This window comes from Rhodnius prolixus, unplaced genomic scaffold, assembly GCF_049639745.1.
Source record: "Rhodnius prolixus isolate KJV_2025 unplaced genomic scaffold, Rpr scaffold_2, whole genome shotgun sequence".
Classification (NCBI taxonomy): domain Eukaryota; kingdom Metazoa; phylum Arthropoda; class Insecta; order Hemiptera; family Reduviidae; genus Rhodnius; species Rhodnius prolixus.
Window position 1 is genome coordinate 43184462 of NW_027411592.1, and position 25441 is coordinate 43209902.

Consider the following 25441-nt stretch of genomic DNA (forward strand, 5'->3'; position numbering starts at 1 on the left):
AGTGTGAGGGACTTGTATGGCTAAGGATGTTACTTCTCGGGGAGGAAAAACCAAGGCCTGAGAGCTTTACCCAGGAGTCACTCTCCAGAATTAAGAGTCTGATTAAACGGACGGGTCTGGAGGGCGAGCTCTAAAGTCGGGGAGCCACAATAGATCCAAAGGGGTCGCAGTGGCGTAGGCCTTGAGGCCGCCCTAATTTAATCTATTCTATGACAGGCGGGCTTTACGTCCAACTACCAATTAGGTGTCGTGGACGGTGGCGATTAGCAAACATTACATTAGATTAAAAATATTACAATGACAGGTACGCCGACTTCACTGAACAAGTAACCACTGAAAATAAATCTCTATGGACCGTTACTAGAAGAATATTGAAGTATAAGCAGATATCACCTCCACTTCGTCAGGATAATGGCTCTTGGACCAAGTTCGACGAAGAGAAAAAGCCAACTTATTTGCAACCTACTTTTCAAATATCTTCTCACCTCACATCGACATACTAGAACCAGCGACCTGCCACAGACGTTAACCACCGACTGGATATCCCCCTCCAATTCAGTTTACCCCCTAAACCCTTTACACCTGCAGACGTAATGTACGAAATACGCAGACTACTTAAAAAAAATCACCTGGCTACGATCTTATAACCTCAAACATTTTAAACGAACTTCCGAGAAAAGCTATACTATTCCTCATACTCCTTTACAACTCTGTCCTCAGAACGACGCAATTTCCCACTCTGTGGAAATTCTCAATCATCAAAATGATACCAAAACCGACGAAACCCATCGCTAGTGATACTTCCTACCGACCAATCTGCAGCACTAACAGTTCTTTCTAAAATCCTCGAAAAGCAAATATACTTTACTATAAATTTCTTTTATTAACCATTAAATAAAATCCGAGGCCTAAGACCGGGAATCGAACTCAATACCACAATACATATTAGCTTCACATAGGTCTCGCCTCTAACCTCTCGGTTACCTATAACATTACAATAGAATGAAACTGTTAGTTATAATACTCAGTTTATATGGAAAAAACGTTTTGTTTTTTTTGCATGACTAGCTCCTAGACCCAGCAGCACCTGTGCATAAAGAACTGGACTTTATGTAGAAGCCTAAGTGTGCTAAAAGGTTGAAGAGGAAAACAATTTGGAAGAATAAAGAGAAGAAGATTTGCAAACTAACAAAAGGACGGACATTACAAACAGGATCCTTTCTGGCGAGAAGCGACCTAACCATTTTCCACTGCGCCCAGTCCACACACCTTCCTGTGTTTCAGCACCATTAGAAAACTCAAGCGTTTTAGCTCTGCTTCCTTTTCACTTCCAACATCCTGTCTTTACGGATGAAATTGCAGGATCACAATACTCTTTAACTAGTAAGAAAATATTTAAAGGTTTTAAATTAAAAGAAAATATATACGCGTTCCTGCGAACTTATTTTTAACACAATCATTTCCTAAAAGTAACTTCGTAAAAGAGACCATTTTTTTGTTTATGGTTTTAAATTTATTTATCTATTTTATATTTACCGGACAGCATTTTGATTTGCTATTACTGCATAGGTTTGAGAGTAAATTTATCTTCCTTTAGCCTGGGACTGTATATCTAGTGCAGATCTCTTGACCAGGGCTTTCACAGTCTGCCAACTGGATTATCCGTTGGCTTAGTGGTTGTTAGATAAGGATTAAGTACGTCGCCGATCGCAGTAAGTCGGTAATGGAAGCTACGATAACGGTCTGTTATTTCCGTCTGTGTATACGGTATTTGCTAGTCTATTTGTAAAGTCAAGTTTGATACATAATATGGTGCGACTATCGTTTGAAATCTATCTGTATTTGATTTTTTTTTAATTCTTCCCCACAGCTTGATGCCATATTTCCATATTAGTTTCAGTATTGTTTTGAAGATATTAGTTTGTCAGTAAAAAAAAAAAAAAAAGAATTAATTTCGACTTAAGAGTGTATTCAGTCTTTTGAATCGATGTTTTAGTTCATTCTACATATGTTTCTTCTAAGTTAGACATTAATCCTGATTTCTCTCGTTACAGACACTAACTACTCTACTTCACCGGACAGTAAGCAGTAAGAAGCACCTATACTCCAATATATTTAAATAAAGCTATCTTCAAACTTCAAACTTAATAACCTGAACATACTTTCAAAAACTTTTAAAAGAAAAACGAGTGGAATAAATATTGTTCATCGTTTTTGGTAACTGATTCATTAATTCAGTAGTAAGAAAAGAATAACGCCAATTTCAATTCATGATTTTGTTATTATTTTGCTGAGCTTTCTACCTAGGGACTAGCTCATCTTCAGGGGCTGTGGAACCATATTTTACACTGTACGAGGGTCGTTTGAAAAGTCCGTGCAAAGTCAGAGAGATAGCACTACTGGCGCGTATCGAGGTTATGTTTAGTTAGTAGCATCTCTTGGAAGAACACACACCAAGTTTCAGCCAGATCGGTCTATTTCTTTGTGTTTGGCATAATGTTTGAATCGAGGAAGTCGAGTGATTTTCAAAAAATGGGCGAAAAAGAATTTCGTGTGTTGATTAAACACTACTTTATGAAAGGCAAAACGCCTCAGGAGACTAAAGAGAAGCTTGATAAACATTATGGTGACTCTGCACCTTCGATTAGAACAGTTTATAAGTGGTTTCAAAATTTTCGGAGTGGCCATATGGGCACAAGTGACGCTGAACGTTCTGGACGCCCTGTTGAGGTTACTACTCCAGAAATCATTGATAAAATCCATGATATGGTGATGGATGACAGAAGAGTGAAGGTGCGTGAGATTGCTAGTGCTGTGGGCATTTCGAATGAACGGGTACATAATATTTTGCATCAACATTTGGACATGACAAAGCTATCCGCAAGATGGGTTCCGCGATTGCTCACGCTTGACCAAAAACGAAATCGTGTGAAGTGTTGCAAGGACGGTTTGCAGCTGTTCCAGAAGAATCCGCAGGACTTTCAGCGTCGTTTCGTCACTGTGGATGAAACATGGATACATCACTACACTCCTGAGACCAAAGAACAATCTAAACAATGGGTTACCAAGGGGGAATCCGCGCCAAAAAAGGCGGAAAGATTATGGCGACTGTCTTTTGGGATTCGCAAGGAATAATCCTCATCGACTATCTGGAAAAGGGTAAAACTATTACAGGTGCATATTATTCATCGTTATTGGACCGTTTGAAAACCGAGCTGCAAGAAAAACGCCCACGATTGGCCCACAAAAAAGTCCTTTTCCATCACGACAACGCACCAGCTCACACCTCAGCAGTTGTGGTCGCAAAATTAATGGAAATAGGGTTCCAACTCGTTTCACATCCCCCCTATTCTCCGGACTTGGCTCCCTCGGACTACTATTTCTTCCCCAATATGAAGAAATGGCTGGCGGGAAAAAGATTTTATTCAAACGAGGAGGTGATTGCAGAAACGAATGACTATTTTTCAGACTTGGACAAATCCTATTATTCGGAAGGGATCAACAAACTAGAGCAGCGTTGGACGAAGTGTATAAGCCTAAAAGGAGACTATGTTGAAAAATAAAAAAGGTTTACCCCAAAAAATTAAGTAGTTTTTATTTTTGCACGGACTTTTCAAACGACCCTCGTATTTACGATAATTACATATCTTTCCACAATTCCTTTCTAATACAATTATTTACAAATATATTTTAAAATATGTCCTACAGCCCTGAAGATGACCAAGTCCCTAAGTTGTAAGCTCGGCAAAATAATACAAAAATCACGACTTGAAATTGGCATTAATCTTTTCTTCCTAAGGGGAATAATCTTTGAAAAATTCTGTCAGAACGTTGAACCATCCTGGTTTTATTATCGATTACAGAAAGTACTGTTAAAATTTAATGTCTAATTGTGATAAAATCAGTGATATCGATTTATTTAATGTAACAAGTGGACTTGTGAAATAATTGCCACCAAAATGTGCACTAATCTTTCCAATCAATTTCTCTAGTCACGTAAGAGCCTCAAACTTTGAAACTCTGATCTAAACGAAACGCAGGGAAAAAATCTGTGTGGTAATAAAAGTCAAAAAACAGGTGGGATATTTCTTTTAAAATTTTCAGTTTAGTTACATTGCGGTCAAAAAATTTATAATTAAAACCAATATTGTCAGTCCAGGAATGTGTATATAATTTTTCTTTTTTAATTTATCCTGTACTAAGAAATAGGTACAACTTGCAATTAGATTATTACACAAAGAATGTACACTTTGGCTCCAAGCCCCACATCCGCTGGAAACGTAATGAGACACCAGTCATTACAGAACTATCCAGGAAACAAGGCTTGATCATGCAATGAGATTTCGCTGGTGTAAGCGGCAAGGTGATTTATTCAAGATGGAAAGTAGAAGAGAGAGCTTGAGGGTCTAACAGGATAACGCGATGGCTGGATTAGCGAGGAAAACAAGAAGAAAGGAGAGGATTAATCTTTGTAGATTAGTTTAGATAGAGATCTTCGTAGAAAATTGAAAACGCAGCAAGCAGCATTAAAAATTTGTCTCGAGAACTCCAGATTAGAAGTACTCTATTCTCTGAAGGTTTGCTAGATCCTCAATGTTCCCTACGCCCTTAATGGTAGTAAATAAGACTTACAGATGGTCAGGTTTGTGTTCACAGTGAAACTTAGCCAACAGATTGGCCTGTAACTGTCTGTAACTCATATACAGTCAATATCTTTTAAGACGAGAATAAGAGTTTCAAGTTAGTCTACAAACTAGGTAGTACATCAGATAACGGACTCCGTTTTAAATATCGAAATGTCCTAACCATTTATCTGAACAGCTGGGCAGGTTTGTCGCCTCGGTGTAAAACTGATCAGAACATTTGTTTAAGTTGATTTTAATTTTCAGTTACAAGATCAAGGAAAAGGATATCCTGTAGAATTTAGTGTCGTTGTATCATCCTCGTAAGTGGTGATCATAGTATGAGGATCGTTATGGATGTCTGCTGTATAGGATATGCCCATTGGATTCTGATATTTATGGGATACCAGCTAGAAGTATTCAAGCCATATCGCATTTTGAAAGACTGATCGGAGAGGTAGGATTTTAGATGATCACAATCCCAGGAAATGTGCTGGGAAGAAGTTCTTTAAGCTTGAATAAGGTTGCCGCATGTCCAACACTTTGTTAAAGGCTCGTGCTAATCTTGAAGAATATTGAGTTTTGTATAAAACGATCGTGCAGAAACGTGTAATCATCAAAATCATCAGGTGCTCTCCAAAGTTTTTCATTTGATTGATTAACTGATAATAAAGTTACTGTTATTTAGTGTAATATTATTTATGAATGATGAACGTTGAATTAACGTAGGTAACCGCATTATTTTCATTGCCAATTGCATTGATGATGTAACGATCAGCGGTCAGTGTCACTGATAAATGGAGTTTAGCTATATTTAGCCCCAGTTAAAAAACCAATGGAATGATAAAGGGAACACGTATTCAATGGCACCAGAGAGGGGAACCGTGGACAAGTAAATAAGTGACCTTCATTCAACTGGTCACTATGTTTTCATTTTCGCTATGTTAAGAACTAATAATCTACAAAAATATTACTTTTTATTTTTAAATCCACAACTTTAAAAAGTGGACTTAGTTCACTGAAACTGCAAATTACAATTTATTGTGCAGGCAGCACCGCAAGGCACCAAACGCATAATCATTTGGGACTTGTTTTCCCCCTTCATTAACTTAATGGAAGATTTTTCCGGGACGGTTTTTATTTCGCCATTTTATACTAGCCGAAAAGTGTTCTGTATTCAGTTGTGCCATTAATGGTGGTAGAAATACGATTGGGTACAATTTTCTATCTCTCTGGTTTCGCGACAAATGTCTCCAAAATAGGGAGTTGGGAAGTATAGTTGCAGCATTATTTTTTTTTCGTCTTATGAACATTCTTTTTGAAAATCTCTTTAATGTAATCGATGCCATCTTTTCATTTTCTGCTCCCCAATTTCTACCGTAGATAATAATTATTCTAATCTACAACCAACCGTTTTATCTCAGCCATTCTTAGTTGCTGGTGACAGAAATTGACAGTTGTTAGGGGTTCTTCACATTTTCTAATAAATAAATTAATTGTACTGTTTTTGTCTATTTTATGCCTTTTTTTTTTAATTAGAACTAATTCTTGTTACACGCATATTCTAACAATTTTTCTACAAATGCAAGCAACTGTTGTATTGTAATTCTTAACAAAAACTTACAGTTTAAAAAGTTAAGTATAAGGGTTGATTAAACGCCAAAAGGTACACAAATCAGCAAGTACCCAACATTTCATTAATACTTCATTGATATTATTTAAGTAATTTTACCGCATTAATTTTCATTAATATTTTTTAAGAATTTATTAGATGTCACATACCCTTATGCTGGCCATTTTCATCTACAAAATATTTTTCAAGTAGCACACCATTTAACTTAGATTGACTGTAATATCTATTTATCTATAATAATCAAACTATTAATCACTGGTGAAAAAGAAAACGTTATAAAAAATAAAAAAATATGAGGCTAAAAAATTCATAAACTTTTTTAAAAATTGCTTACACCAACATACATCAATGATTTTATTTATTTTTATTTTTAAATAAAAATCGTCGGTTTAAGTTCATTCTTCGATTAAAGTAATTGTTATTGTATGAAGTAGTCAAACGTTTATAATAATAGGTAATAATTATCTGGCTTTATCGCAAATAATATAGTTTTCTTCAATTACATTCTCCATCTAGGTGTTCTTCCCACAATGTTGTGTATATGTAATATAAAATAAATAAGATATGCATATTTTTAGGACAGCTAATTATTCCAGTATTTTACCATAAGTAAAATTAGGGGAACTAAATTAAATTACAATTGAGAAATGAATAAATAATGTTGAATAATCTACTTGTTATTAACTGTGTGTTATTTGTCCTCACGAATATTTCGGTAAGACGAATTCAAGACTGAAATATTGCTTTAAATCCTCCGTGATTCAAATTTAAACAGTGGCCGACTCTAAATTTGTCTTTTTCTAATTTAACATGCATGTATATGTGACAACTTCAGAATCAGAAGAATAATTTGGAATAGAGTTAAAATAAAGTACCTATTTATACGAAGATATAATATACATTTTATCACAATTATAACTATTATGAATGAACTGGCCAGCATAAGGGTATGTGACATCTAATAAATTCTTAAAAAATATTAATGAAAATTAATGCGGTAAAATTACTTAAATAATATCAATGAAGTATTAATGAAATGTTGGGTACTTGCTGATTTGTGTACCTTTTGGCGTTTAATCAACCCTTATACTTAACTTTTTAAACTGTAAGTTTTTGTTAAGGAGATTTTTGTACCTTTTGGACAGATTTTCCTTTTTGTCTATTAGCAAAGTTACATATCTGCTTTACAGATTGGATTTTTTTAAAATTTGGAATAAGCTATTCTATCATTATAACCTGATAAGGTGTTAAATCGGAACCGTAACTACCACTGGAGAGATCTTTTTAAAGAATGGTTATAGTTGCGGTCCCCAAACCATCCTCAATAACAATTTTTTTGAGAAAGCCTTTTTATATAAAATAGGAAGGTATTTGTACGTAAATAGCAAAATTAAACTGCGATTTCAGTACTTCCTTTTAAGAGGAGCAAGAAAAATAAACTGCGATTACAGTACTTCTTTCTAAAAGGCAAAGATTTTGAATCGAACGACAATTCATTGATGTAAATCGGTTCACTCATTGATAATTTTAACGATTGCAGTACTTCCTCTTAGTAGGTGTAAGAGCATGATGGCACTTCACAGCCACGTAGAGGAGCTTTAATCACTTCTTCGTGCTAAATTTTATCAAAATCGGGTTAAGCTTTGTAGAAATATTGGTAATAATAGTTTTAGAAAGGGCCTTATTTGGGTGGGGCAAACTCCCCTCCTTATGAGGCATAGCGTCGAGACTTTTAAAGTACAAATCTGTACAAAATTTCGATTCGATTGACACTCCATTCATGAAAATCGGTTCACGTGTCGATAATTTGAAACGATTGCTATACTTCCCCTTAACAAGTGTAAGAGCAGATCGTCGCTTTATTGTTAGGTAGGGGAGCCCTAACCCTATCATCCTACCAAATTTTATCAAAATAGGGCCAAGATTTACAGAGTAATTAGTAATAATAATTTTGGAGGGGGCCTTACATAAAGGGGGCTAACTCCTCTCCCATTCGATGTACAGGGCCGAGACCCCCAAAAGGCACATCTACATAAAGTTCCGAATCGAATGACACCTCATTCATGAAAATCGGTTCACGCGTTTAGGCGCTACGTTGTTTACAAAAAAGGTAACAACAAGAACAACAAGAACAAGAAGAAGAAGAACAAGAACAAGAACATTTTTTGAAAAAGCCGTTTTTGCTCATTTTCGGCAACTTTTTTCTCGAAACCTATTAGATCTGGGTGGTTGCAAAAAAATTATAGTTATAAAGGAGAATTTGGAGTAAGATTTAAAGAAAATTTGGGAATTTTATCTTTTATAGAAAAATAGAAAAAAATTGTCAAAGTTGGGTGTTTTTCAACGTTACACTTTTTCGTGCAGTTTTTGATGGTCAACCCTTATACAACTGTCCTACCGGACAGTTTTAATTTGATTGTAAACGATGCCGTTAGATTGTAAAATTAAAATATCTGGTAGTGTGCTGTATTTCTGGAAGTTGCAGCCTCCCTTCCCTTGATTTTGAGGAATGTTCTACACTTTCATTGGCCAAAAAATCATTTGTTATTCGGCTCATTGTTATATTATGTTTAATAGCTTACCATATTTCCTCAGATTAGTACTGTCACAAAGAAATGACACGTTAAAAGAGAAAAATGAATAATTTCAAGGACGTGTTATCGTTAAAACCCCTTATTATTAGCAATTATTACTATTTGATAAGAATAATAATCCCTTTAAACCAATTTGTCTACGTTATCTATAAATGTTTTTTATTACATTTGTCATTTGATTTATTATTAGAATTATCATAACTTTATCAAAATAAATACCGTAGTAAAAAAAAATTTGCCGAGTCACATCGTATATTACAACATAAATTTAGTCATTAAATTTATTTTTATTAATAACATTTTATTATTAATAAAAAGTTTACAGAAATAAAATCAAATAAAAATAAAAAAGTTATAAATTACTACAGTTTCACTTTTAAAATCTCTTGATTTCCCGGAACTTCCAATTTTAACTCTTTTTTTTAGCAAAAATACAGGTTTTGAGGTCCCAGTCCCATAAATTTGGGGAAAAACATTATCACCGCTTACTCTCCCTCCTCCCTCACCCAGAGATGTTATGCTTTCAAGTAATAAGGGAAAACTTTATGAATTTCCCTCTTTGTCTTCCCATAGCCTATTAATGCGTTTGTTACGCGTAAAACTTTAAAAAAACGACTGACCACAATTACCCAAATTAGTTGTTCTTCATACCACTTATACAGCGTGTTCATTTTTAAGACGGCTCAAATGCATTTCATGCTTAAACGGTTAATCTGAGCAAAAAATGGTAGAGGAAAACTTTGTTGCCCGTCACCTCTAGTTTCAGAATATGTGACTTGATTTTAGATTCCTGCCCGCATAAGCGGCTGACGCGCGACCAAAAGTGAGGGTTCGCAGTTGACCCCCATTTTCACATACACAGTTTTAAAGTGTATAAAAAGTTATGAGAGAAACAGGAAACCCCAATTCGATATCTTCAAAATTAAAGGTGCTAGGCCATTTCAAAATCTGGTATTTATTAATCATATTTCAATGTTTTTAACTTGTTATCAAAGAGAAAGAAGAGCACGCGATAGGTCATTTTTATGTATTTTTTCATCCCCTTTCTACTAAAAATATTGCCAAGGCAGTAAAGCTAGTATTTTTCTTAATATCGGGAAATAAGTAGTTTTCCGAGTGATTTTTCTAATAAAAAATCAAATGTTAAGAGCTTCTATGTTCTCAAGCATACACAAAATGGCTAAAAATTAATTTTACATCTGTTACAAACAAGAAGGTTTAATAATTATTTGGTAATTTTGGGAGTGTTGCGTTTAATTACCAAAAAAAATGGAAACCTCCTGCCACATATTTAAGTAATCAATATCTTTCATGTAAAGGATCAAATTTATGCCTTAATTTATCAAATAATGCACTTTACGGAACTTGTGAAGCATGTACTGTGCCTTCAAAGGTGCCTCCTCTGGCTCGCAAGCCAGGTTAGCCAGGAGGTTATCAACTTCTCTCTGTATCTGAGGAGGCACCTTTGAAGGCACAGTACATGCTTCGCAAGTTCCGTAAAGTGCGTTTTTTGATAAATTAAGGCATAAGTTTGATCCTTTACATGAAAGAAGTCAAATTCGTTTACTGTTTTTTGGCACAAAATAAACTGGTTTTTTTTTTCAATCTTTTACGTTTATAAGAATGGTTTATTTCTCTAAAATAGGAAGAAAAACTGAACGTGATCATGCAAAATTTTCCAAATTGGGTTTTCACAAAAAATACACGGTTTTAGGTCCTCTGAACTTAAAATAATAACGCATGGCACGCCACGTTTTGAGTGAATAAATTTGGAAAATTATCTTAAATGGCGTTTAAAGTTAAAGTCTAACAGTAAAACGCACCCTTGTAGCATCCTTAAACCACATTTAGTTTCGATAATCGATATTGAGAACATTGTAGATTTTGAATACCTACTGTTGTTCATTGTTTTTGTTGATTGATCCAGAAAGAATAATGCCATGGTTTTGTATAAAATGTTTGCAATGTAATTGTTTTTGTTTGGATTTTGTTGGTTGGATCAGTTTTTATTCTTCTGTAAGTGGTAGTGTCGTCCTAAATTTACTCTACCCTCTAAGAAAAATTCCCATAATAGACTAAAAGATACTGCACCATCAACACCATCAACTTACCCTTAGACGAAAACAATTCGAGAAAAATCCACAAATATAAACGCTAAAACTGTTTTCGTACAAATTGGAAACGATAAGTGACCAAAACAACTCGAGTCACTTCCAGTTAAAAATTTTGACCTAAACATCACCTAACGTGAAATGAAGGTAAAAAAAATATCCAAATTGAAACTTTTCTGTCCTTTCCTTTGTCAAATATGGCGGCCGAATGCAGTCTCACAATTCATTCAATTCCTCAGCCAAGTATGCCGTCACGAGATGTAAAATTTATGCATTATCTCACTGATTTTGTTCCGTCATAACGACATGCTTACTCAATCCGTGGCATTTTTGGATTTTCATCCATTATTAGAAGTAGATTAATCAGTTAGGTGTAAAGAATTCGACTTTCTGTTTCAAACTAAACTTACTAACTCAATTAGGCGTCACGGTAACACCAGTTTGAAAAATAGTGCCACTCTAATGTAATATTTGCAACAGTTAAAATCTTTTTCAAATGTTTCACACCTTTTTTATTCACAAATAGAACCGTCCGAGGAGGGACATTGATAGAAATAAAGTAAGGACAAAGTTAAGCTTGTATATATTTCAGGTCTAGGCAGCCGAGCGGTTAGAAAGAAAGAGATACGTTTATTAATGTCCAGGGACATTACCCTTAAGGACAACAAAAAGTATATACATAAATTAATTAAACAAAAATTTCTCCTCTGAGTTGCTGCTAAATTAATATATACAATATATACAAGCTAGAGGGAGACCAGTAAAGCTAATTTGCATTGTGGTACTGGGTTCGATACCCCGGTCTTAGGCCTTGGATTTTATTTAATGGTTAATAAAAGAAATTTACAGTAAAGTATGTTTGCTAGTCGCCTCTGTCCACGACACCTAATTGGCAGTTGGACGTTAAGCCCCGCCTGAAAAAATAGGCGATTACTTTACTTTATATTTCAGGTCTATATTATTTAATATCGCTCTACGATAAAAATATGTGTGAACAACCAAGTACGAAATGCAGACTATAATTACTATAATTTTTTAATTAATTCATGTTACTAAGAGATAAGCTTCTAGATTTATCTTTAACTCAAGTGTTTTTATTTTCCCTTCCTGCTAAATTAAAGGAAGTTACGTGACCCTTTAAAATAAAAACTCCAGAGTTTTTATCGAAAATATAAGAAAAAGACAAAAGAAAATACAAGAGAAATTCTGAGACCAAAAATATAAAATTTTTGAACATCAACATCGCATACATGTGAGATGTGTAACATTTATTTCAAATATTCTTTCCATAAAAATTCGATAAGACTACTGGGGTGTGGCGCGGTGGTCACTTTTCTCCGCATTTAGAGAGGATCATTTTAATATAATAACTCTTACATAATATTAATGTGAAATAATTAAGTTGCTGGAAACAAAATCTGGAAATTACTTTTTTCCATGGATTTCTTGAAAATTGATCGCGCTCAAATAAATTAAACACCCATATAAATACTACAATAAGTATATATTTATTTTAGGCGGATTTGCGGAGGAAAGAGATAAGCTAGATTTCCTCTAACGTGCCAATCCTATTTCACAAAATTTTACGATTTAACCACTAACATATTGTAATAGTGAAATTAATAAGCTACTAAATTACTAGTTTTTTTTACTGAAAATCCGCTAAAATTTATATTATTTAGAAGGGGTAAGAGGTCAAGTGAGTATTTCAATGCCACACTTTTTATCTTTCGTAAAACAAACTGCTTATATCCAAACTTATTACATAAGATTTAAAACAGGGTCTTAAGTTGCTCTGTACAAAACCTATATCAAAAGCTAACTAAACATTTACTAAAAACTCCTAGTTTGAATAATAGCCACCAATTTCAGAAATGTCTATCTATGTCTAACTCCTAGTCTAACTACACAAACAGCATTCACCACTAACTCTCGTAAACAAAACACGTGTGTGTACACAGAACCAGCAATAGAAGATACTGAATTTATGGTTAAAAGTAAATGATGTGGCTTAGGGAAGGGATTAGCTATGAGGTTAGCATACTGGACTCCCACGCGGAGGTCCCGGGTTCGAATCCAGCAGCTGACCCTTAGATTTTCTCTTCCTAGGAGCTTCTTACAGCTCACTGTCCGGTGATTTACAGTGTTGTCTGTAACGAGAGAACACTGTCCGGAGGCCGGCAGTGCACTGAAAAAAGCTCCGGGCGCCAATAACCTAAGATGTTGACGCGCCCTAAATCATAAAAAAAAAAAAAAAAAAAAAAAAAAATGATGTGGCTTTAGCGCCTACATCTGTTTATCTATTGGTAAACTTAAGCTCGTCATTGAACAAAACTTGTTAATACTTGTACACGTACATCTTACACACTTTACAGATTCAATGAACTAACAATGACACTTATAGATGCAGTTAAATATTTTTCTTAAACTATTCAAAACTTTTGAAGAAAAAAAAAAATCTGTCCTTTTCTATTAATTCTTCCAATTAGTTTCTCAGTTAAAATATCAATCAGCAATTAAAAAATTAAATGTGAGCAAAAAAATAATTAAAGCGCGTTATAAAACATTATTTTTTTAGTATCATATCCCCTTACAAATTAAGTTTTAATTGAAAATAAAAAGAAGTTAAATTAGTGATAGTAATCTTGAAAGAATGGATATAAGGAAACAACAGGAAAATAATCACATTTTTATAAAGAAAATGGGCAAGTAAATCCAAGAAAATGTTTAAAAAAAAATTAAATACAAAAGAAACATGGTGATAACAAATGGAAGAATTGTAAAACATTTCTAAGAAATAGTAGAATTAATAAGAATATAAATTAAGTAAAGTATACAAAAGTCTGCTTAACAAAGATGCAATGAAAACAATGTTAAAAGTTACGAAACACAAGAGTAACTAAAGTCCAATAATTTTTAATATTATTTAACCCTGTGAACCCTCTCGAAGGAACAGAACTAGCCCTTTTTTTTTCAAGGTACAACAGACGTCACTGCGGGTATACCAGCCTAACAACATAAAGCTGTTGGGTCTACAGAGGTAGTTGATGTGTAAAGCTACTTGATATTAGCAAGCCACAGGCAAATTTTAGTTTATTAATACACATATTGTACAATTTACTACGCCTACAATCTTTCAATCTGACAATTAAGACACATAGTCGTGCATTTTTTTTTCTCTTTAAAGCACTTCCAACTCAAATTTATCTCAGGAAAAAACTAGTCCTCTATTAAAATTTAGGTATAGAACATCATAGGTATAAGAACAAAAAATAGCCAGAAGCATAGGCTTTATATTATCTCCTGCACGACTAGGGGACCCGACTGAGCAAAATCTCACGAAAAAATAGCTGAATAGGTTTCATAGATCTTATCGAAAATAGTTCATTCAAAAATACTTTATGTAGAGCTATAACACTGTAAAAGAAAAGTTCCAAACGTACAGTATTTAAGAAAATAAAATTTTTCAAAAAAAATTGCTTGACAACAATTGCATATTTTCTGAAAGCATATTTTTAATTTTCCCAAAAATTTTATCAGCTATTTTTTTAAATAAGTAAAAACAACTAACTACACGAATAAATGGCCAGGATTGTGCAAATTGTTCGTAGAATTATTTTTAAAAGTGCTGTTTTAGATGTGTTCTTGCAACTTACATAACGCTATTTGTAATAAAATATTCTGACGTTAAAGAAATTAATTAAACCAGAAATGTAAATTCTTGAAAGACTATTTGTTTTTGAATACTGTCTGTCTAGAAACCTTATGGACGTTACTCTTACAAGAAACCTTATGGGGGGTTCAGGGTACTGGTACTACAGATGAGGTTAAAACCAAATTCAAGGTTTCACAAGTTACGAGCTATTAAGAAATTATTCAAAAAAAAAAAAAATACTGAATCACAAACATCATTTTTAAACACAAGATATATAGCTGGCAATTTTTTATTAATTCTGCTAAATCAATGTGCACTAGCGAATTAAATCAAAAATAAAAAATTGCATGGTAAGTAAAATAATTGAAAGTAACTATGAGGGGACTGTAAGCAATCTAACTTTTTGTATAATCATTTGAAAAAATTTGTATAAATATGTTTTCTTAAAAGTTTCGTATGAAAATCTGCTTCTTACACTTATTTAAGCTCTTTTTAAGTAGACCAAAGTTGTAGGTCATCTACAATTGACAAAAGAAATCTATTGCAATCAATATTTAAACAATTTAAAATACCAAAACCACCACGAAGGGCTGTTAGACAAAAGTCAAGTTGGAAATCCTCCAATTTCAAATATAATGTAAAGAATCTTAATGCAGACAAATATTATCACGTTTGAATGACGTACATTCTCCGCATGTTCCAACTTATCCACTTCTTATCTTTTATTTAATAATAGCAACAACAAATTTGTACTTCTAAAGGAAGCAAAAATATAGTTTTGCAGCGCAAATATCAATGAAAAATATATATTTAAAAATAAACAAAACAGGTTTCCTTCTTGACTCAAAACGTAAACAAAAGCAAACGAGCTTCCTAATATTTTTGCATGCGATTACAAATTCCAGTGACATTCTGCCGAGTACAGAATAATCCAAAAAAAATTTCGTTAAACATAACATTATTTTAAACAAACCGGCAGTACTGAATTTAAGCTCTTGTGGTAAGTTGCGAATAAAATAACTCATCTCGTTTTGAAGTTAATAAAACACCTTCTTTTTGATTTAACAAAAATTAATATATGCTAACATTCAGAAGTGTCAGAAGCTTTCTATGAAAAAGATCTTTAAAAAATAATTTTTACTCACCTTTTGCGGATCTACTATCCATTGGAAAATATCTTCTTCTAATTATTTTTGTTTTTTCGGAAACACTATCACTACACTCACGCACTTCACTTTTGCACCACTAAATTAATTTTCACAACTATCGTACATTATCATTATGGCTTAATAATGCAGTGACAATACTATTTACTATGAATTTTTGAGATGAATATAAATCTAAATTAATTAAAATTAGTTTTGATCATTAATCAATTATTTCTATAGCGGATACGTTGTTAAATTTTTCTAAAAAATGTTACATTTTTTGAAACTATTCCTTCGAACTATAAAACCATGATTTGTTTCAAATTGGAAAAATAAAGTATTCTTTTAAATGCAATTACAAATGAATGTAGGCAAGAAGATAGAACTAACTTCATTAAATTAACAAATTCTTTAAGATGAATTTATCATAATATCAATGAATAATTACTAACAATCAACACTAATAACCTTCCAACAGCCAAATGTAGGTTATATCAACAATTTTGATTCATTTTTTAAAGTGGTAAACAAATGTAATTTTCAAAAAACCCTTGAAAAAAAGGAATCTAGGGAGCCGGTATTTTACTAAAACTCGTTTGATTTTGATAATTAAACATGCAAAATCAAAATATTCCTGATTGTTTCCCTACAAGGGGCACAGTAATACAAAGAAACCAACATTAAACGGCCATAAAAATCATTATATAATTACTTACCAGCAATCAGAATGATACACAATTTAATATCAGACAAATATACCAACCTAGAACGCTTGTCTCTGTTATACTTTTAACGTAAATTGAGAATCTAATACATTTTAACCTGCAGACACAGCATTAATACTGCCACAGTCGCCATATTGGATGTAGCCTGGTGCCGTAGGGAGATACATCCCCACTCTCCATTGGCCACCTACACAGAGTAATGTGAGTCGTAATTGGCTGAAATGGCTCGGTAGAGAGGATAAACAGACACGCGCTAGAATTTAAAATTTAAAATTTATTTTTCTAAATTATTACCTGTTTATTTCTTTTTTAATAATGAGAACTTTTAAAATTGATTCCAGTTACCATTGCAGATTAATGTTTAAAATCAATAACTCATTACTTTCTTTTAGTAAAGGAGTCTACAGAGTTTTCTCATAAAATAACGCTTTTGTGGTTTTTAAAAATTGTCTCCGTGTGTTTATGAGGGTTTCTTTGTAAATGAACACTACAGCGAACAAAAAAAAACCACAAACTCAAATTTTAATTAGGTATTTTTTACACCATGGGACCTTACCACAAAATCCACCAACCAAATCACCTTATACTCGTATGTAGTGCCACATTACTGGATGGATTCTTTATTCATTGATTCTTTATTAATTGGGATTTCCTCGGATGGCTTCGACGATTTTTTTCCAATTTTTGTAATCTATAAACTGATTACATTTGTGCAGTTCATTTGAAAAGTTCCAGGAAAATTATTCAAAAGGAAGTTCTAGGGAGAGATAGAGTTAAGAATGCCTCTGAAGTGTTACATAAGTGCAATTTGCTGTTTCATTATTTATTTTAATATCAATAAGAATTGAATATTTAAGAAGAGTTCTAAATTGGAATAGAATTAGTCAAAGAAAAGTGCCATTTTTAAAAAAAAGTTTCTGGTTTTGGCGATTTTTTAGCACAAATCCCAATGCATTTACATAATTACATTAAATGCATTAAGAAAAAGCCGTATTAGTGTTCACAACAGATTATTGAGAATATGAAAATATTTAAATCATATAGTTGATTTATAGTAAATCTATTCAATATGGGATTTTCCCATTGCGATTTACGATTCACTTTTAGTCTAAAACTTTTATTTGAAACATCCAGAAAAATTTGATTGAGGGCATTCCTGAGCTTTGGTAGGCGTCGCTTTAAAAAATGATTAACTGCGTTGACAAAATTTTGTGCATAGGGGAAATTCAACTATTGCAAGTATCATTTCACTTAACGATTTTTTTTTACCACAACACGGAAATGACTCACCCGATTGTCCACATCCGATTTCATTATTATTTCTTATCAAGTAAGGAAAGTCATACGATCTTGTAAAATTTTCGATAACTAGTTTTAGCGTTCAGTTTTCTAAGTTCCCGGATGTTTTAGAAAAGCGTTTCCCAACCTGTGGTACACGTACCACTGGTGGTACGCGAAAAACAATCAATAATGGTGGACATAAAAAATTTAAAAAAAAAAATATCAAAGGATAAAAATATCATTAGAAACATTTTTATCAATAATACATAAACATAATTTTAATTAATAATATTATACAGTAAAGTGGTTAATATGTATAGTAATAAGGTTGGTATGTGTCAAGATATTCGAGAAAATATAACAGCGCATTTAACAGGATTTAAATTGTCTTTCATGGAGTATTTTACAAAACCCGAAAACACAAATGATAATTGATAACTATGAACAAAATCTGCTTAAAGAGACTGAATGTTATGAGTAAGTTCTATCCAAGCAATATTAAATTTAATTGTACTTACAGGTAGTTGAATGCTTAAAAGAAATTAATTTAGAAGATTTGGGCACAAATATAATAATCCTAAAGAAGAACTTTGTAAATTAATTAATAATTTTGAAGAGAAAATAATTTTTAATTGTTTAAAAAAATTGTTAAAACTAAGATCTTACAGTTTACAAAGTTTATAAAGTGAACATGAACTTTGTTGCAGATACATTGTATCTCTATACAAATAAATATAATAATAATAAAATAACACACACTGAATAACAAATTTCACAAAATACAATCATTTTTACGAAGTGGTACCAAATTAGCATGATGTACTACCAAGTGGTACGCGAGCCAAAAAAGTTTAGGAAACGCTGTTTTAGAAAATGGTATTTGTGTCGTTATGTCTCAAAAACAAAATATCAGAACTGTTTACCTCGATCTGTTCATTCCAGAGGATCTGATGGCCACTTATTGATCAATATCAACCTACCGGAAATACCATAGATTTTACACTCTTTTTTAGATTTCCTTTAAACTTCGAGTATTCAATGAACTCATACTGATCTTAGAGGTTATATGACACTTTACCTGGAAGATTCCGTAAAGAGTACTTCTATAAAATGAGTTAGTAGCATTCTAACAAACTACAATTTCAGTATGATGTACAGTCCTGTTATTCATTCATCAAAGGAAAGAAACATAATGGGGTCTTAAATTAAAAATGTGTAATTCCGTGATTGAAGTAAATTCCACTACCAGATTACTGAATGAATTTCACCAGTCTTAGAAAAAGCATCATCGATTTTATCTAAACTCCATACATATACTACGAGTACGTTCACTTAATGCTGCAATTTTTAATTGATTTTTGCTAGGAAAGTTCGTTTTAAGGCAATTTTAAGGAATGATAGGGTCAGATTTTCTTTTAAAGAGCCAATCCAAAGTTATAGAATGTCACAGAAGGAACTTTTTATTTTTTGAACGTTTATTTAGTTATAATCAACGCATTTTATTGCGTTATAAGCAACAATGATAACAATAAACAACATATCACACTCAGAGTGGAGAAGTTACCCAGCGGTAACATTCCACTAACATTTTACTTTCCACTGGCTCTCGTCATCAAGAGAGTAAAGACGTCTAGAAGTGTTGTCTGGAAATGTTCTGGTAGATAGATATTGTATAAGTGGATTGTTATGAGATTGAACGCTAAGATGGAATATTCTGTAACTGGTTTTAGCTACTTGTGTGACATCAGGAATGTTTAGGTCTGTGTGAATGGTTTGACTGGTGACGTAGAAAGGAGCGTCCAACTAAAAAGCGAAGAGAATTTTAGACTGCAAGGCCTGGGACCCTTTGGAGGTTTGGGCGTTTGGTTGAACCCCACAGTTCGATGCCATAAGCCCAGACTGGCTTTAATATACTTACATAAATAAGCCTTTTGTTGCCGAGAGTGAGTTTTGTTCTGTTGTCTAATAGTCTTTTCAGTTGTCGGCATTGAGTTCTGTTCTCTTAAGTCGAGTAAGAGGACTTCCAGCAGTTCACGAACTCATTGAAGCATGTAAACCGCCTTCAAATTTGTCAATAAAATAAGTTTCTACAGTAACTGTAAAGTCATATTGAAAAGTAATTGATTATTTTGGCGATTAAAATATCATATATTTTAAAACTTAAGCAACGTAACTGTAATTAAAACTGTACCCAGCAATCACCTTTTTTTTTTTTTTTTTTTTTTGAACCCCTGAATATAAAAGATTAACTTGAAAATATAGTAGTTCACGTCTGTAGAGCAAAAATTCCTTCTCCTCTATTTTACATAGATATTGAACTGACCGCAAAAAACAAAAAAATTACACATATTCAAAGACAATCCATACGTTCTTAAAAACAGTAATTAAAGTAGAGGAACACAGTAAAACTAGAGAAATCGTTCATTGCAAGAGATGTCAGCAGAATGGCCGTAAAGTTACCAAGATGTGTTAGAAGAGCTGGGAAGAATTCCATAGAAAACACAGAGCGATTCTCTTGCTAGAAATGCACAATTCTCGAAGAAACCATTTCGCTAATTATGGAGTGTGTTCGAAGCACACAAGACTCCAGAGAATCCACAGAGTAAGTGGGTAAGAGTGGTTATATGAGAGAGTGGGAGAAACAGTTATTACTCTCTGGGACTTACCTCCCTTAAGAGCTACAAAAGAAATATAAAAATTTTTACAACAGAATAATCTCACCTAACCTACTTGATCTCAGAAAACAAAATTAATTCATTTTCACTTACAATTTACACTGTTTCAAATTCACTCTTTACAGCAAATTATGCTGAGAATAATAAATCTAATACTTATGTCAAATTTATAGAATTAAATTAATAATGATGGTAAGTAATGCACAAAGTAAATTGAGAAAAAGAAATCTCGAACGTCAGAGACAGCAACCCCCATCTACATTTCTGGTGGATTTTCAATCGCTTTCAAGTACTGTCTAACGTGCTCTCCAGAATGGAACCAGAAGAACACAAATGCAAAAACCACTGTAGCAACAACTATACTAATTTTCAAGAATCAAGAAACGTTGAAAGATAGTTCAACTCTTTTAAATCATTTCCAGAAAAGTCGAAACTCGTTCAATTCCTCTTTTCCGCCTACTTAATCCTACTCCAGTTTTTTAACTCTTTCCCGTTCAAGAAAACGTGAATTCGTCTACGCCAAACACTATATTTATTTTACGATGAAATGTTAACAGTTTGAATGCCCACAAAAATAAGCATTATACATTTTTGCATGACAGACGAATCGACATAGCACTGATAACGGAAACTCACTTTACATTGCGAACTACCAACGTAGAGGATCATCCTGACGAAACTGCCCACTTTTGCAAGACAATCCTTGTCTTTTGTACCTCCTACACCACCGATTATCTCCAATCCTCTGCTGCATTCCTAGAAGCAAACATTTTCAATACTGCAGCTGTTCCTCCATTCATACATTTCCCAACAATAGTTGCTATTTTTTCTATTTTCCTTGATTGTAAGTTTCTAGGGTGCGACGACAATGCAAAAGATACTCGATGGTGCTCTCATGCGGCTAACCCACAAGGGCAAACATTCCTAAATATTCTTTTGTCCAATAACTGCAAATTTATCCCTCTAAATCAATTAAATTACTAGCTCACATCTCTTTTAAAACATCTTTGACTACTTTGTAACCTCCCATATTTATTTTCTCTTTAAAAACAAATTCCTAACTGATATCTCTTGAGACTATATTTCTATATATGTACTTATCCTAAGAACCTGACCACTCGAAACCTCTCAAAATACCATTCACTGATAAAGATATAGTAGAATTCATTCCAATTTCCCTATAACACTTTTTATGCATAACTTAGCTTATTCAAACGGTTAGAAACGGGTGTTTCATAAACCATTCTCTGGCTAGATGTGCGCAATTCTCGAAGAAACCATTTCGCTAATTATGGAGTGTGTTCGAAGCACACAAGACTCCAGAGAATCCACAGAGTACACACATTTAAGTTTAAGTTACATACATACTTTTTCTTCATCTTTATCGGCCCAAAACCGGTCTAAAAACATGCGTTCTATTATGGATAAACTCAGCAACATCCAAAAGTGCGGACCTAACCACATCTTCAAAAATTAAAAGTTTTTATTAAAAGTATTAAATGTGGTATTTTATTTGGCTCTTCGAAATAATTCGAATACATTTGTAGTAATGTCCAACTTTGGTTTCTACCAATTTATCTAATTTTCTTGGCAGCGCTGATACCTATAACTTCCTTAATCTATTCGTTAAAATAAGTATAATTTGTTTAATAGCTCTTTTTGTTTGTAAATGAAGGTATTACTTCTCAACTTCTAATTCCGCGTGAAAAAGTGTCGTGAATTTATTATCAAGGAGTTGACTTCCTTTAGTCAAGAGATTGCAACTAATTCAGTCAGTTCCTTCTAAAACCCTAGCAGAACTAGAACGGATTGGTCGCTAGGGTAGAGTTTCTAAGTAGGTACAACTTTTGGTTTTTTGGTCCTTCTTAAGATTCAAAGATTGTAGACTTCCTCTAACAAAAAGTAAAACTTTTTTATCCATTGTCCTGTTTAAGCATAATGACCCTATTAACAGTGAACTTATTTTTGTACTTCTTTTACTGCTCATCCAAACGAAGTTGAAGTAATTAATATTCTACTACCTTAATTCTCTAATCACACTTTGTGGAAAATATTTTTATAAATTTTAAACTTGATACGGTCTGACCGTAATTGTTCATTTATAAAAACGAATTCTTTTTTTAAAATATAATAATATAGTCACGTAAATATAAATTCAATAAATAATAAATGAAAAATATTTTTTGTTCCTACTTTTGGGGATATTGAAATTAACATCCGATCAGAAAGTATAGAAAATTACTCTTTCAAAATTATATTTTGTCTATTTTTGTTTTCGCTTGCACATTTTAAGAACAAGTTTTGGATCGTGCATCTTTTGGGTTTTAATCAGAAATAAACGTCTTGAGTCTTTTTAGTATCAAAAAGTGGTGTTTTCTTTGCACATATTTAGAATAATAAAAAACTTAAGGTTGCAGAAAGTAATATCACGTTGCATTAATACTATTACTAGGCACTAGGAGCTACTGGACAGCAAGACAATAAGGTTTAGGCAGAACCTCTTAGTAAAATGAATTTTTAGTTTTCGGAAATGTAGCGCAGGCATTATGTTGCCTGGACAAGTTCCTATTTCCGATAATTTGAAGAGCCATAAGTGGACATAAAGAGATTTTCATAAAGTTTATCTTCTTTAAAAAAACTGCTGAACAAAACAAAGTAGTTTAACACACTAAAACAAAAGCAAGGAATGAAAATGTTGAAGAGAAATTAAGGTAATAACGGCTTTTTTTTCAGTTTGTTAATCAACAATTTTTTCTATTGTTATTTGAAAAAGAATAATTTATTATTATTAAAAAATTTATTATTTTATATTCATCGGTCTGACAATACCTGAAATTAAGATATGTATAATATACATATAAACAAAAATTTCAAAGGAAGTAATAATTATTATCTATTATTTTATCATTGATTGATCCTAAGGTTAGTTACAATTGCAGACTTTATTTAAATTCCTTCATTTTTACTAACTTCGTAGTAATTATTATTAAACAATTAAAGCAAAGTGTCTGTAAAAGATTCATTTAACATTTAAGTAGCTAGCAAATACCTTACTCCAATAAATTCACCAAATCGTGATCTGATCTGAAAATCAAGCTTAAATTGCATTGGTTAATTAGAAACCCTAAATTTCTCCTAAAACTTCGGTAAATATTTAAAACAAAACATTCGAAATCAAATTTGGACTTCGTTAAACGAATTCTTCAAGCTACCACAAAATTTTGTCACATTTAAAGTAAGCAAGCAATTATAATATAAAATCTTCTCTTCTTTTTGAAAAATATATTCAACGATTTTTAAAAAAACTAATAATAAACAAGTTCGGGATTATCTGTAAATCATAAAAAGAGGATGAATTCTAAAGATTTGTCATAGCCAAAAAATAACCGTCCAATGTACATTATTCTGCCGATAGATAGCGTACAAGTGCTCAATGAAGTATTGATTTTACTTGATTTGACGTTTACATCTGCATATATTTGTTAAATTTAACAAGTTGTTTATGTTTCTATTATGTTTTTCTAAATTATTTTTTGCATTTATTTATAATTTTCGAACAGAAGCACATTTAAAATGTTTCATTCTTGATTAGGCCTTATTATAAATATGTAATCACATAATGGTTACACATAATATTATTTTTTCATGACCTTAAAGAAAAAAGATAAATCCTAAAGCAGTTGTATCAAAATAACATGAAGGTTAACTCCTGGATGTATGAAGTTTTTCACGCTAAATTGTTATCAATGAATAATTGAAAAAGATTTAGTAATGTGTAAGAAAAATGTTTTTGTTAGATAAATAACCAAGTTGTTATGAATACCATTAACAATCTATGTGAACATAGTTACAAACATCTGTTTTTTTTGTATATATTACATTTTTTAAATGAAGATGAATCCGTGGAAGTTTGAAACATATTTAAAAATAGAAAAGTTTGGAGGCTGTATTTGTGGCTATGTATCCATCCTATCCAGTTTGTTCCTCTTTTACCATAGAAGATAAAATTTCCGAATTTACTATAAAAATTACTTTGCAGATTGTTTATTTCAGAAATAATATTTCGAGAAAAACGTTGCTAAACATGAGCCAAAACGGTTTACACCTAAACGTTTCAACGTAGTTTGTTGAGCGTAAAACTCATTCGATTCGAGATTTTATAAAGTTGTGCATTGTAAAGGCACTCGGCGCTTTACATTCTTCTGGAGAGCACTTCAATCAACATGTTTGAGGCCTCGCTCTACAAATTAATAATAATTAATTTGTAAATCTTTTAACTTGTAAACTAAAGGCTGGTGAAATTTATCTAGATTAATAAAATAGGGTTCAAAGAAGTGCACTCTCACTCTTGCTCCTGAATAATAATATATAGGGAAAAATTAATTCACCGAAAAAGCACTTTAAAGAAAGTCTGGCACTTCCATTATGAAATCTTAAATCGAAAATCTGCACGTTCGCCATTTCTAAACCAGGAAGAAAGTAAAAACAGTTTTAAAAAATAAACAAGATAATATTTCCAATCAACTGCTCCCTACAATTTTTCTCTGTTCGTTACAGAACATAAAATAGATCACGCCGCCTTGTTGAATGAAACTGTTGTATTCTACTAGTGATTATTGATCTAGTTGGACGACCTAATAATCAACGGAATATAGCGCACGTAACATCTGTGTGATTCATTAGTTGGTTGATGTAAATTTACTCGAGTTGGCTTTGTTAATAAGCCAGGATAAGTACGAGTGAAGCTCAAGCAGTAGTAACTAATGCCCCATTTAAGTTAAGATAACGTCATCATTGTCCTAACTACTTCATTACGCCTCCATATCATGTTCCTAATTAATCACCAAATTATTAATCTCAGTCTTCCAGTTTCGCCTAATTGCGCGTGATTCGTGAATAATCAAATTACTTTCTGTTTATTATTTTTAAGCAGAAATTTTTGCGTGCCTTCTTGATATTAAAAAACATTATTACTAAATAAACTTTAGGGTTAAATA

At 32.5% G+C, this 25441-nt stretch overlaps 2 protein-coding genes across 4 annotated transcripts in view; both read right to left on the reverse strand.

Moving 5' to 3' along the window:
- LOC141449705 (neuronal calcium sensor 2) overlaps positions 1-16481 on the reverse strand; it is a 419318-nt gene extending 402837 nt beyond the window's left edge. For both annotated transcript variants that reach the window (XM_074119368.1, XM_074119367.1), the window contains exon 1: positions 15761-16481. The gene's annotated coding sequence lies outside the window, so the exon portion shown is untranslated. The remainder of the gene's footprint in view (positions 1-15760) is intronic.
- The window catches only part of Nca (neurocalcin homolog), a 430495-nt gene extending 413823 nt beyond the window's left edge, over positions 1-16672 (reverse strand). Inside the window, exon 1 of one of the 2 annotated variants that reach the window (XM_074119362.1) lies at positions 16527-16672. The gene's annotated coding sequence lies outside the window, so the exon portion shown is untranslated. Of the gene's footprint in view, positions 1-16479 lie in introns of both variants that reach the window. The other variant, XM_074119365.1, reaches the window with a different exon arrangement.
- Positions 16673-25441: the final 8769 nt, after the last annotated feature.